Source organism: Erinaceus europaeus, chromosome 15, assembly GCF_950295315.1.
Source record: "Erinaceus europaeus chromosome 15, mEriEur2.1, whole genome shotgun sequence".
Classification (NCBI taxonomy): Eukaryota; Metazoa; Chordata; class Mammalia; order Eulipotyphla; family Erinaceidae; genus Erinaceus; species Erinaceus europaeus.
The window spans coordinates 84,688,095-84,703,252 of NC_080176.1; the positions used below are offsets into that span (position 1 = coordinate 84,688,095).

The 15,158-nt window shown below is 41.2% G+C and overlaps 1 protein-coding gene across 2 annotated transcripts in view; it reads left to right on the top strand.

Annotated features, from left to right (window-relative positions):
* DOK6 (docking protein 6) overlaps positions 1-15,158 on the top strand; it is a 541,316-nt gene that overhangs the window by 401,258 nt on the left and 124,900 nt on the right. The gene's annotated exons all lie outside the window — the stretch shown is intronic.

Here is a 15,158-nt window from a genome sequence, read left to right on the forward strand (position 1 = left end):
AAGTGGCATGAGCCAGAAGCACATTTCTAATTCTTGTCCAGTGTAATGACTGCATCTAAAATTATATTCATTCTGATGTTTTTGTCATAGAAGGGGTTTCACTGCTGCTTCATGCTGACTTTCCCAGGGATATAGATGATAGACTAGGTAGGTAGGTAGGTAGGTAGGTAGATAGATAGATAGATAGATAGGTAGATAGATAGATGAAAGGTAGATAGATATAGATAGATAGACAGACAGACAGATAGACAGGCAGACAGGCAGATAGATAGAGGGAGGGAGTCCAGTAGTAGTGCAGCAGGTTAAGCAAAGGTGGTGCAAAGTGCAAGGACCGGTGTGAGGATCCCTGTTCAAGCCCCTGGCTCCCCACCTGCAGGGGAGTCGCTTCACAGGCGATGAAGCAGGTCTGCAGGTGTCTATCTTTCTCTCCTCCTTTCTGTCTTCCCCTCCTCTCTCTATTTCTGTCTGTCCTATCCAACAATGACAACATCAATAACAACAACAATAATAACTACAACAGCAATAAAAAGGGCAACAAAAAGGAAATAAATAAATAAATATTAAAAAATAAAAATAGATGATAGATGGGGTTGGGGGAGCTGTGATGGGTAAAAAGATTCACAGCAGGGAGCTGAGAACAGGTTTAAACAATAGAAGTTTTATTAGGGTGAAACAGGTAAAAGGCAGAATAAGTAATTATCATTTAGTGGTTAAGAGTATGCTAGATCCATAAAGTATGAGTATAGTTATCAAAAGTTTAGTCCCATAAGATAAACAAATATCAGCTGAGATATAGGTTGCTCATGGCTGTAGTGGAGTCTTAAGAGTTTGCCGGCTAGCAGAGACACACGTGTTTAGTTCCCAGGAGACATGGCCATGGCGGATACCTAGAGAACTTCCACCAAGATGTTTCTGACCAGGAGAAGCAGCAGCCAAAGAGAGTGGCCTGCTCCAAGTACCATGCTTTTTATACCTTCCCTTCTATGTCGTACCTCCTCAGGCTCACAGCACTCGTATGCTTCTTCTTCTAGCGTTTGCCCTTCTTCCGTAGCCAGTCAACAGCAAATCTGTCGGGAGCTGCTTGTTGCTGGCTTTGAAAGTGACTGGGATCCATGTGAATTCAGTCGGCTAGGAAGGATCGTCAGTTTCCCCAATGAATGGGTACTCATGCTAATAGTCCCAAACTCCCGTTGGGGTCGATTAGATAGATAGATAGATAGATAGGTAGATAGATAGATAGATAGATGGATGGATGATAAGTAGGTAGGTAGATAGGTACCACAGCACTGAAATTCCCTCTAGTGTTTTGGTCCTGCCTCAAACGGGTCGCACTCATGACAAAGCAGACATACTATCCAAGTGAATTATTTTGTCAACCTTCATTTTGTCTTTAGCTTTTTTAAAAAATATTTTTATCAGTGATTGGTTATTCATTTACAAAATTATGGGACAACAGAGGTATAATTCCGCACTATTCCCACCATGAGTTCCAAGACCCCATTTCCTCCACTGGAAACTGCTGTAAGCCTCCCAAAGTCTCAGACGTGGGTCAACTATTATTTCTATAATTGTCTGTGTAAATATATATTTGCCCATTTCTTCCATGGCACTGCCCTCTCTTCCTTCCCAAGTCAACCCTACACCCACTACCATTTCCGAACGTCCTTTTTTTCCTCTTCTCTCTCCAGGTCCTTATAGAATCGGAGTTCAGAGAGGTTCTGATGGTGCTGGATAGGGATTGAACCTGGAATGTCTGGTGGCCCAGTAATGAATGTCTATTATGCTGCCAATGGCACTGTGCCCCAGATCTTCATTTTTATTTTTAAGTTCTCCAGCATCATATATTTTATTTCATTTCATTTATTTATATCTTTTTATTATTGTTGTTATCATAATTTACTGGATAGAGACAGCCAGAAGTTAAGAGGGTAGGAGGACAAAGAGAGAGATAGAGGCAGAGAACACTGCAGGCCCTGCTTCACCACTTGTGAAGCTTTCCCCCTGTAGGTGAGGACTGGAGACTTGAACCCGGGTTCTAGTGCATGGTAACATGTGTGCTCAACCAGTTGTGCCAGCGCCTGGCCCCCTGAGTACCTTATATTTTAAAATGTAAATAAAACATGTCATTTTAAGAAAGCCAAGAAGTAGTTTAGTAAATGATCTTATGCTATTCTCAATTCAGTTCTGATTTTTCTCAGTGCTCTGTACACATTTTATTGCCCTTATCTAAGATTTGATTTACAGAGGATTTTTAATACCTAAAGGAGACAAGCACAAATCAGGTTTATTGAGGACAACTAGTCTTTCATGGGAATAAAGGAGTGGTTTGAGAATTAGTGAGATTATTACTCGGAAAAACACTAAGATTCATTAGAGAAGCCTCAATGAGACAAAGTTGATAAGACTCAGTCTCTTAGAAAGATTTGGGTTAAATTGAAGTGATTGTAGCAGTGATTTGATTAATATGCTTTCTTTTCGGGTGATTTTAGTCTGGTAAAAAAAAAATATAGGACCACCAGTTTCAGCGTATTTCAGAATTTTGATCATGCCGCATTAACCTGTGTTTACAATTGACTGGCACTCCTCCTCTGCCGCTTCAGTGAAGGATCCCGATGCCACTTGCTGTTAGCACTCCCAGCTCATCTTTGAGTTGTTCTGCACAGAGAAAATGTTCTTCTGCACTCACTTCAACTGTTACTTTGGGAGGGAAAGTCCAAGAGCTCTTTCCTGCCAGAAGCGTGTGTCATATAGGGGATTGGGAACGTTCTGTGTATCAACTGTCATTTCTTCCTCTTGCCAGCTGCGCAACTACCTGCAAGTTATTTCCCCTCTAGTGGTCTTATTTTCTCTCGTCTGTAAGGCGGGGTTATACTAGACCACCTTATTGGATCACTGTGCAGTACCTGTGTATTGATGATTATAAAGTATTGGGGATAGACCTAGCACAGAGAAAGCACCAGAAAATGTTCATTGTTATGATGGTAAACCCTCTGTAGGAATGATTTTGAATCATTATGAGACTTGAATGCTTGTGAAGGCACAAATTTGTCCTCCCCTACTTAGAAAAATTATAACTGCTGATCCTTTTTCGAGTATGTCTAAGAATCTTGGGCCAAAAAAAAAAATCAATAAACAACTACAAAAGAAGCCAAGTTTTCATAAAGAAAACATTTTTTAAAAATCAAGTTCACATTTGCTGCTGTTGTGTGATCATGCCTTCTCCTATGAGAAGCAGTTCTGAGGACTTGACTCAAACAGCTGTTGTCAAAGGGTCAGAGAGGGTGAGTCTATTTACTGTGATCACAGGTAGAGGCCAGAGGGATTACCCTTAATCCAGGTACCCAATAAAAGATGGAGTAGGAAATGAAACAGATGTAGCAGCCCCAGTGTGGTTCAACAAAGGAATATGTTCCTAGGGACCAAAAACCTAGAGATCCTATCTTCTTGATGCATCCATGTAAAGGGAGAGTTTGGCATGATCTCATAAACAACTACAAAGATTGGTTTTCTCTGCCATGAACAGTAATAAAATTACTCCACTCTTCAGGTGTATTGGACTATCCAAGGCCGTAAGCAGATTTCTGAGTCTCCTAGTAATAACCTTTTCTCTCTTATTTTAATCTAGAAAGAGAGAGAGAGAGAGAGAGAGAGAGAGAGAGAGACCGTAACATGCTACTTCCAATATGGCGCTGGCTGAGTTTGAACCTAGGTTAAGCTTATAGCAAAGCAGAACACTATACAAATGAGCTATTTCTCCAGCCCTCACTTTTTCTTCACTACATACACAAATCCCTTTTTAGGAAAGAAGTTCAGTGCATGGAATGACACACAGTCTCTAACTCTTTAGGTGTTTCTTTAAAATAAAGTGAAAGTCAGGGGAGTCGGGCTGTAGCGCAGCGGGTTAAGCGCAGGTGGCGCAAAGCACAAGGACTGGCGTAAGGATCTCGGTTCGAACCCCGGCTCCCCACCTGCAGGGGAGTTGCTTCACACATGGTGAAGCAGGTCTGCAGGTGTCTATCTTTCTCTCCTCCTCTGTCTTCCCCTCCTCTCTCCATTTCTCTCTGTCCTATCCAACAACTACTACAACAATAAAACAACAAGGGCAACAAAAGGGAATAAATAAATAAAATAAAATAAATAAAAATAAAAAATAAAGTGAAAGTCTGTGCTACAAACTAAGAACAAGTGTAACTTAGGGACTGGAAAAGTAGGAACATACTGGAAACATAAAAAGCCAGCATTTCATTTATTTTTCTTTCTACTACAAAATAAGATGACCCTACTCACATCGACTTTCCAGTTTTAAAACCAGGTTGTGGGAGATTAAAATTGATCAAATTGGAAATGCTTACAAAATTTTAATGTAATTAAAGACTTTACAAGATTAAATTACCAACAAACTATATAAGCAGCAAATGCCCCAAATATAGTTATCTGAGCAAATGAAGTACTTACTTCCAACCCTCTGAATAGAGTTGATCTAAGAGTGTTGATGGTTTCTTTTGTAGCTAAACAAAGCTCAATTAAAAATGTCAGAATAAGTATTAGTCTTAAAAATCTGTTTGGAATTTGAAGGCCATTGTTTACCTAACTGTTTGAGCTTGCATTTTATTTTCCTAAGAAACATTTTTTTAAGAAAACTTCTGTTTCATGGTCACAAATCTGTGCAAAATAAACTTATTACCCTGTTGGGGAAAAAATAAATAAAAACAGAACTATACAAAGGGAAACAAAGAAAAAGGTCTGATAAACCATTTCTTACTATGGAAGAGTGAATCTAAAGGAGTCTTTTGACATCACCTGTGTGAGACCTTGTTCTGCTTCTATGACACTTGCTGAGGGACATATCAATCAACCTTTTTTGATATGTCTTCCTAATGCAAAGTAGGCAGTGTTTCCAATCAGGCTTGAAAAATTGGATATTTTTAAAGAATCCCCTGTGTTAAGAATGAGACAGTAAATATGCAGTACTGCATGAGGAACACTGCTATATTGTAAGACTATGAAATATTTTGATCCCCTTCAATAAAAAAGATAATGAGAGAACTAATATGACTTGACTCAAATAGTAACTGGATTAACTTAAATTAAAACTTCACTGACCTGCATGGAGGTTAGGTCCTTATTAACCACTGACAGTTTGATAAAGTCTTTCTCTGATCTCAGCATTCTGCCAGGATGTGACGAGAATAAGACAGAGCACATTCTTTGAAGGACTCAGAATTTTGTGAGATCGAGTAGTTTTCTACCACTCCAGGGGAGATTCTCATTCTCTCTCTCTCTCTCTGCCACTCCAGGGGAGATTCTCATTCATCCTCTTTCTTTCTCTCTCTCTCTCTCTCTGTCTCTCTCTCTACCTTTTCGGGGAGATTCTCTCTCTCTCTCCCACTCCAGGGGAGATTCTCATATTCTCTCTCCCTCTCTCTCTCTCTCTCTCTCTCTCTCTCTCTCACATTGGGGAGATCCTCTCTCTCTCTCTCTCTCCCACTTTGGGGAGATCCTCTCTCTCTCTCTCTCTGTCTCCTCTCTCTCTCTCTCTCTCTCTCTCTCTCATCTGTTTTCATCAGTGGAGCATCACCACTCCAGACTGAATTTTTTATTAGTGATTTCATAATTAACAAGAGTGTGGGATAAGAGGAGTATAATTCCATATAATTTCCACCACCAGAGTTCTGCATCCCTTCCATTGGAAGATCCCCTGTTCTTTATCCCTCTGGGGGTATAGACAGATGATCTTTATGAGGTACAGAACATGGAAGTTGTGGCTTGTATAATTGTTTCTCTCCTGGATATGGGCACTGTCAGATGGATCCATACTCCCAGCCTGTCCCTATCTTTCCCTAGTGGTGCAGGGCTCTGGAGAGGTGGGGATCCAGGGTCCATTGGTGAGGTCATCTATCTGGGGAAGTCAGGTTAGCATCATGGTAGCATCTTCAACTTGGTGGCTGCAAAGCATTAATATATAAAGCAGAACAAATGGTTCAATAAGCAGGAATATAAAGGTAAAAATATAGCAGATGAGATTTGGGGTCTTCATGTTGGAAGAAGCTAGGAAGGCTATTTTAGATATATTCCAAGGGGTCCATGACTTTACTAATTTTGGCCTAAGCCCAATAGTTAGCATACGGGTGGGCTAAAAGTATTGACTGGGAGGGAAGATGGTGTCAGAGTTGAAAATAGGACTGGAAAGCTGGATCAGGGCAGAGAGTAGATCCCAAATATTAGAAAGTATATAAATACCATTAACTGTAAACCCCATCAATCTCACCTGGGACCCATGTCTGTTCATATTTGTCACAAAAGCCTGTGTAACCTCTGCATCTCTTTCAGTCTGAGCTCACATTCCATGGTTGTAGCTTGTAACATTCTAGGCTGCACTAATTACAGGATCAGTCTTCCTTGAGTGGCAGGAGTATGTTCACACAGCCTCTCTTCGGACAGTGGGGCATTTTCTATCATTGTTGTTCCACATTGAGGACAAGGTCCTGTAGAGGTACACAGGAAGCTTTAAGGTGGTCCTGATGGAGATGACCAGTGATTGTAGAGACAGGGAATTTATTAGTTGTCTACATCCATCATATCTATGTGGGAATCCCAGGATTTCCTAACTAGGGACCCAGATGGTGGAGTGGCCTGACCCAAAAGAGCCATCATTAAAGTGTACTGGTCTCTTGCCCTTATCCAGCTTTTGTAGTCCCTACTTCATGTGACAGGGTTAGGCTTGGAGAGACTGAGGGAAGTGAAATAGGAGCTAGGTGAGAGGGTATCTAGGTCTAAGTAGAAACTATTTGATCAAGTACTTCATGGTGTCTTTTTTAGCTCTTCTACTTGTTTGCTGCACTTATTGAGTCACTGCAGACTATTGCACACTTCTACTTATCATATTTATTTTGGACAGAGACAGAGAAAAATCAAGAGGGGATGGGAGGGAGGGACATCAAGAGGGGAGAGGGATAGAGAGTGGGGGAGAGACAGAAAGACACAGAGAGAGACTGTCTGCTTCACCACTTATGAAGCTTCTGCCTCACAAGTAGAGACCAGGGGCTTGAACCAGGGTCCTGGTGCACTGTAAGGTATCCACTCAGACAGGTATGAATACCAACTCTGATATAATTTCACTTAATTTCATCTTGGATTTCCATTGATATTTTTTTTTATATATATACAGACAGACTGACACACAGAAAGAGGATAGGGGAACATTCTTATCTACTCTGCTTTTTACTTCTGGAAATACATAGGTGCTATAAAATTTCCACAGGTCAAGAGAATTTGAGAAGTCATCAAAGAAATGGAAAAAAATATATTTCCAGAGGTCTCATTAAAAAATAAGCAAATAAAAGGAGTAGGCTTTCTTTGATTCTCTCCAACCTCATTACAGAGCAAGCAGACGGCAGGTAGATCTGTCATGATTAGAATTACAGTGTGCTCTGTGAAAGAAAGCAGAGTTTGGCCTATCCCTTCTCTCCAGCAATCCCTGGCTCCTACTCACCAGAAAAACCTTGCATAGAATTTAAGGATCTGTAGCACTGATGCTACTGAAATGCCAGCTAGCTAGTCAGACCCCACTGGGAATCTAGAGAATGCACTAGTGGAATTCATCACAGGTCCATGCCCCAAACTTAGTCCTGTGTTGGTCCTATGTTCTGAAGGACGGAGATGCCAAGGTCTCACGTAAAATGTATTTCCCAGAAAACAGATCAGTATTTTCTCTCTGTATCATGTGTCATTTCTCATTTTACATGCCCAATTTACTAAGCATATACAGAAGTTAAACTCACACTTTTAACCAACTCGAAGTCCCTGCCATTCCAAGCGCAATAGATTCTTGGATCAACAATCATGTGCAAACAAATTATCTTACTTTGCTATGTAATGGAAGATGAAAAGAAGTGTCTGATGATGAGGTAGTGGTATCAGTAGCCTCAGTCCCATCACAGAGGAGAGAAGAGCAATAAACAAACATACTCTTCTGACTGCACACATAAACCAAAAGAATTAGACAGTCTTCTCTGGGGTGAAGCTGTGAAATTGAAAAAGTAATAGATAGATGAGGATTGGCAAAGCCAAGTCTAAGAAACTGACACGGGGCTGTCATATGAAGATGAGGCATCTTTAGAGAATACCCACAGTTTCTGGGTTCTGTGATGCACTGATTGATGCCCATGCATTTGTTGAAGCAGCACAGCGTAAAAAAGAGCTAGTGAGTTCTGAGCCCTGTGACCTTGTGTAAATCCCTCACATTTTCTGCAGCCCGTCTCTTTTCCTAAGACAATGAGAGGAGCAGTAAGGATTATCTGCCTCAGGGCTTCAAAATACTACCTGTTCTTTAGCAGAAGTTCAATAAGTGTTAATTCATTCATAAAATTCCTAGAAAGAGAAAATAGATTTATTTTTAAGTAGGATTTGTGTAACTCTTATTCGGTTTTTTGAGTCAGGTTTTCTAATGTTCTGGCAATAGAAATTCATTACATAAACTTTCTATAACCTCTACATAAATACAGATTTCAAAATTATGTAAAATGTAAATTTTGATGTGTTGTTTTCGCCGGGCTGGCTTCACGGTCGGGTAACAGACGACCAGGGACTCATGGCTGGGTTGTACGCAGTATCTCCTTATTCATGCAGGACGCAGCACAATCTAAGCTGAGCTAAGCTAAACTAAAAGGTACTGTAAAACTTACAATGCTGTCTTTATATATACTTGCGAAGTAGGGTGGAAACAGGATGTGACATAGAGAGGGTGGAGAGAAAAGTGACTGGTGAAAATCAGGGTGTGATAAAGAAGGGATCAGGGTGTGACAAGGAGGGGGGGTGGAGCAAAAACATATCATGAAACAGTGGGAATTGAACCAATGCCCTGGAGGGAGGTGCTTGTTAACAGTGGTTATACAAACAGAATGAAGTGGTTATGTAAATAGAATAGTGTTAAGCAGGGGGGATTTAAACCAAATGAAACAGAAGGGGTCTCATGCATACCAACAATTCCCCCTTTCTTTTTAACTAATGGCCATTGCAGGGTGAACAGAAACGTATATCGTACAGGCGTTTTCAAAAGAACTGGCATATGACATGGAAAATAAAATAGGCGAGCAGCAATAACCAGTGTGATGCCAAGGAGAGCTTTTCTTGCCTCAAAGGGCAAGGCCTAGCAGGCGAAAGGGCATTTCTTGCCTCTGGGAACGCTTCATGCCTCTGGGGGCATCTCTTGCCTCAAAGGGCATTTCCTGCCTCTGTGGGCATCTCTTGCCTCTTGGGGCGCTTCATGCCTCTGTGGGCATAACCTAATAAGGAGGGGGAGTTTTCTGCCTCTGGGACAGAGCCTGCAGGTGAGGGGACATAGTCTATAAAGTCTCAAGGCAATTGGCTGAAGTTAGTCTTTGAGAAACACAGCAGCGTGTACCAGTAAGTCCGATGGAGGTGTCAGTCCAAAGTAGCTGACCACAGAAGAAAATGCCAAGGGATGAAACGCTGTACGTCTGTCTCAATGGGGAATGTCGGCCACCTGAATTCTGCTTTTCTGTAGATAGTGATCTTTGGAGTCTGTGAATCTGTTTCTTCAGGTCGTGCCAGGTCTCATCATTGGTTTCTGGGGGCGATGTCAGAGAACAGGATCCAAATGGATTTCCAGGAATTCCATTTGAGTAGATGCTTTTTCATGTGAAGACTTTGACAGCTGAAATTCACTTACTTGTCAAACAAAACTTGTAGCAGATTAGAAGTTTACTATAATTGATAACTCCATTATAATTGGAAGTCCTTTCTAGTATGATTTTAAGGTTGTTTAAACAGTTTAAACTCAATAAAATGTGGAAAGGTAAACAGAAGAACCACGGTTAAAAGCCTCAGGCATGAGAATAATTAACATAATCATTGCACTATCTGCCCCACCCATAACTCATGCAGTTTTCAGGATTAAACATTTCAGATTTATGCCAAGATAAAAAAAGAAATCAAAGGAGGAAAAAAAAATTTTTTGGATTGTTTCTGGATGTCTCTAGAAATCATGGCTGCGTCCAGCATTTTTTTTTTTAAGTCAATGTTAAACAAAAATTCAGTCATTCAAATCATTCTCTTATGAAACGCAACTTGAACCAGATTATCAAGATCTCACCATGTAGGATTAAGAATCCCCGGAGGGCGACCTAGTCCAAAAAGGTCCTCAAAATTCCATTTAGGGTGCTTCTGACTGTTCCTGCTGGATTGCTTCAGGCACCCATTTTTAAAAGTGTCTTCCCATCGAAGAAAGAATCCAATCAGGAGAGTAGAACTAACCACGTGTCTCCATACTTGGGAACTTCCAGGGTACTCGAGAATGTTCTTCAAATTAGAGTAGTCCTTCTCCATGGGAAATATTCGAGAAGAAGTCCAGAAAGTCCCAGGGGAAATCCCCATGCATATCCCAAGGTCTACGATCACGGTCATAAAGAACCAAATTGTGGCCCGGAGCAAAATGTAGTCCTTTTCCTCAGGAAACATGGGAGAGGGAATCCAGAAAGTTCAAGGAGAAATCTCAGTGCATCTCCCAGGCTCTATGATCCCGGTCATAAGAAACCAAAGTTCCTAGTCAGGGAACCGAAATGTGGCCCAGAGTAAAATGTTCCAGAGACAGAGTAACTGTCTCATAATGAAACAGTAGAGGCTTTGGCAAACCTCTTCGTAAGTAGAAGAGATGACCATAGTGCATAGGTAGGCAAAGTCTTCACTTATCTGGGAGTTGAGCAGGTCTGGTCCCACGTTGTGGCGCCATAGTATCAGGAGTGCGGGGCACTTTGTGAGGCAGGGAGACTGATAAGAGGCACACCTTTTTTGGGGTTCTACTGTCCCTCCTTGCTCAACCTCTCCGTGGAGAGAGAGACTAACAGGATTGACACACCCCTCAGGCTCAAGCCCTTCCAAGCTTAACCATATCCTCACAATACCCCAACATCTTCCTCTTACTTAATGGCCATATATAACTGGGTCAATGTCTGTAAAAGGCTTCATCTCTGTCAGGGGAATAGCAGTGTAGGGGTGAACGGAAATCTGTTGGGAAGAAAGCAGAATGATAGTGTGTAAGTGTCTTCAAAAATAACTAGCACAAGACAGGGAGGGATAAGTAAGAGTAGCAAGAGACAGAGTGAGCCTGATGGGTGGAGGAGTGGGGGCCTGATAAGCCGAGGGGCTAGAGGGGTGATCTGGCATTGCAAAATCCCGAGTCAGCTGGCGGTAAGTTCTATGAACTGCTACAGTCATTCTTCAAGAAGTCCAGCAGTATAAAAGGAGTGTCCAGCAAGTTCTATAGAAGCATCAGTCCAATGTCAACGGCCAGGAAATAAATGCCACACGTCTATCTTGATGGAGGAGGACGGCCACCGGAACTTTTCTTCTCTGTAGAGAGTGACCTGGAACCGCCAAAACATGATGGGCGAAACAGAAGCAGGAAGAGCAGACAACGATGGTTGAGAGAAAGGCAGTAGGAAAGTCTTGTCCTTTGGAGTCTGTGAATCAGGTTCTCCAGATCGTGTCAGGTCACATCATGGGTTTCGGGGGATGGCTGTAATTGTGGGTGATGTCAGAAGTCAGGGGTCCAAGATGGATTTCTGGGGATTCTATATGAGCAGATGCTTCTTTATGCGAAGGCTTGTCATAGCTGTAGTCAATTACTTATGAAAAAACTTTGTAACAAATTAGAAGTTTACTACAATTGATAACTCAATGATTATAACTGGTTTAGGTATCTTTATAATTTTGTGTAAAGGTCATCTTACGTGACCTCATGTAGCAGTCTTTATATAGCAAAGTTTTCATACCGAATTTAAGTTACATATATTGATTCTTAACTATTTTTACATTGGGTTTTTAAGCAAACTCAGGTTACTAGAGTTAACACATTTTAGTGACAATTTTTTTTTTTTTGGTACATTTACAATATCAGATTGATGCCAAATTTGTTGTGGATTAATTTCCACAAGATAGCTTACAGGACATTTTTGGGGGCCCTCCAAAAATGTCCTGTATAGAGAATTTGTATTTTAACTTAGGAGATGATGAATTGTCACATTGAATATTTAGAGTTTTACCTTAAACACTCAGTTACTTAAATGAATTGATTTTACCTCTTCTCGTAAAAATGTAACTTCGAAGTTACAATTTAACTGTCAAGTTAATGTTTACCAAACTTGAAACACGCATATTAAACATATAGTTTATAACACACAGGAGGAGAAAAACTTGTAAATAAGATATATCATTTCAACTGTGAATTTAGAACTACTGTCATAGTTGAACCATCTTTACTCACACAGTTTAAGACTAAACATTTCATATTGATATCAAGACTTAAAAAAGAAATCAAAAGGGGGAATGAACAATTTTTGGACTGTTTCTGGACGTCTCCAGAAACCATGGCTGCGTCCAGCCGTTTGATATAAAGTCAGTTAACTTTCAGAGTACTCTGAGCACAATGGGTCATACAAAAATTTTGGTCACTCAACTCACTCAATTTTTTTTTTCACTCACTCACTCACAAAACACAACTGGCCAGTCATAGCATAAGACATTCATTCGGGGGGGGGGGGGAAGTTCTGTGAATCAGATTTTTTTTTGATTCTGCCATGCTGTATTATGGATCCTGGGGTGCATCCTGTAGCCAGTCCTCTTGCAGCCAGTCTTCTTGCAGTGTTTCTTGTTCTTCAGGGATATCAGCGCCATCGTGTGGGTATTGCCGGACATGGCGGGCAGGAACCCAAACAGGCTTGGAGTAATTTTGTGGAAAAATACATGCGAAACCCCTCCCCATAGTCAACAGGGGGTCAGGTCCTTTCCAAATTTTATCAAGTGGGTCTTTCCATTTGACTTTAATAGCTGGGAGGGTGGGTGGTGTTTGCCAATGAAGAATTATAGGAGGTTGGTCTGAGTTTTTGTAAATATTAAAGAGATTTAATGTAGTTAAGGCTTTTGCCAGCTGGATATTAGGGGGGTACATTTCCCCTTTTTCTTTATTTAATTGAGCCTTAAGAGTTTGATGGGCCCTCTCAACAATGCCTTGTCCCTGTGGATTATACGGAATGCCTGTAGTATGAGTAATGTTCCAGAGGGAACAAAAATCTTTAAATTGTTTGCTGGTAAAAGCAGGTCCATTATCCGTTTTAAGTTGAAGAGGTAAGCCCATTACAACAAAACAGGAGAGCATATGGCTTATAAGCTTTTTTGAGTTTTCTCCAGTTTGAGCTGTAGCCCACATAAACTTAGAGAAGGTATCAATTGAGACGAACACATATTTTTGTTTGCCAAAGTTAGGTATGTGGGTAACATCAATTTGCCAAAGAGCGTTGGCTTTTAAACCTCGAGGATTAACCCCTAGAGTCTGAATAGCAGGTGTTTTGATTAGACCTGCACAGGAGGAACATGTAGCAAGAATACGTTTTAACTGTGGCAGAGGAATATCAGGAAATCGAGCTCGAAGACCTTTAAGATTAACATGGGTTAGGGAATGAAAGTCAGCAGGATTAGAGACAGAGGCTAGGAGAATTCCTGTGGAGGCAAGGCGGTCAGCTGCAGCATTCCCTTTGGACAGGGGACCAGGAAGAGGGCTGTGGGAACATAGGTGCTGAACATACAGTGGATGGGTTCGAGAACAGAGCATAGAGGCAATTTGAATTAAAAGAGGAGAAAGTGGGTTGTCATCAATTCTTACATAAGATCGAGTAAGCCATGGAAGTAAGTTAACAGTATACACACTGTTAGAAAAAAGGTTGAAGGATTCTGGTACAGCTTTTAATGCAAGGAAAACAGCATAAAGTTCTTTGTACTGAGGGGAATTATCAGGAAGTTCAGTAAAGAGAGGTTTGGGGTATTGCTGGTCTGGATAATATATAAGGGCAGCAGCTCCCTTTTTTCCACCATCAGTGAACACTGTAGGAGCAGAGGGGATGGGATCTCGAGAGAAAAGTTTAGGTACTAGTAGAGGCAACAGAGGTAAAGAAGCTATCAAATTATTGGAGGGAAAATGATTATCTAATTGTCCTGGAAAACCCATTAAACTTATGGCAAAACGAGAATGGTGGCGTATGAGCCATTCTGTATCAGTGAGAGAAAAGGGAAGAATGATTGAATCTGGTTCCCTTCCTAAGACCTGAACCGATCTATTTCTTCCTTGGCGAACCATAAATGCTAAGGCATCAATCTCGGTAAGGAGTCTTGGAGCTCCACCTACTGGCGTATGAAGCCATTCGAGAACGCCATGTTTCTGCCACAATGCCCCCACTACCGTGGGGGTGGAGTTAAAGATTAGAAGATTTACTGGAGAGGAGGGGGAGAATCGAACAAGGTGCATGTCCTGGAGAGCCTGGTTAACTTTTTCCAGAGCCAAGGATGCTTCGGGGGTTAACATACGCTTTGAGGAGGGCTGTTGTTTCCTTTTAACAGATCGAACAGTGGTTGCAGGCAGCTCGTAGGCAGATAAAGATACTGCCTAAGCCAATTCAAATTTCCAAGAAAACTTTGTAAAGAAGTAAGAGTGAGATTAGAAGGAAAAGTAACACAAGGTTTTAAAGGACGAATCTGCGTTAGGGAAATCTCTGAGCCTAAGAAAGATATTGGAGGGATTAGCTGTATCTTCTCAGGAGCTACATTAAGTCCACTTCTCTTTAAGGCAGGGATTAGAAAATCACGTAGGGCGGAGAGATCTGTATCTAATTCTCCCCATATTAACACATCATCCATATAATGAAAAACCTTAAGGCCCTTATGAATATATGGAAAAAGGGCAGATTTAACAACCTCTTGACAAATAGTAGGACTATTAGCCATGCCCTGGGGCAGTACCACCCATTCAAATCTATCGGCAGGGCTGGCATTATTAATAGAAAGAACAGAGAAAGCAAAACGTTTACAATCTTGTGGGTGTAAGGGAATAGAGAAAAAACAATCCTGTATATCAATAGCTATGATTGGAATTCCTGTGGGAATTGCGGAAGCAAGAGGCAAACCCCTTTGGGGGGAGCCCCAAACCTGCATGGTTTTATTAACTGCACGAAGATCTTGGAGGAGGCGCCATTTTCCTGAGCGCTTTTTAATTACAAAGACTGGAGTATTCCATGGGCTCCGAGAATGACGAATGTGTCCCAAAGATAACTGCTCTTGGACGAGTTTTTTTTTAAATTTCTAGCTTCTCC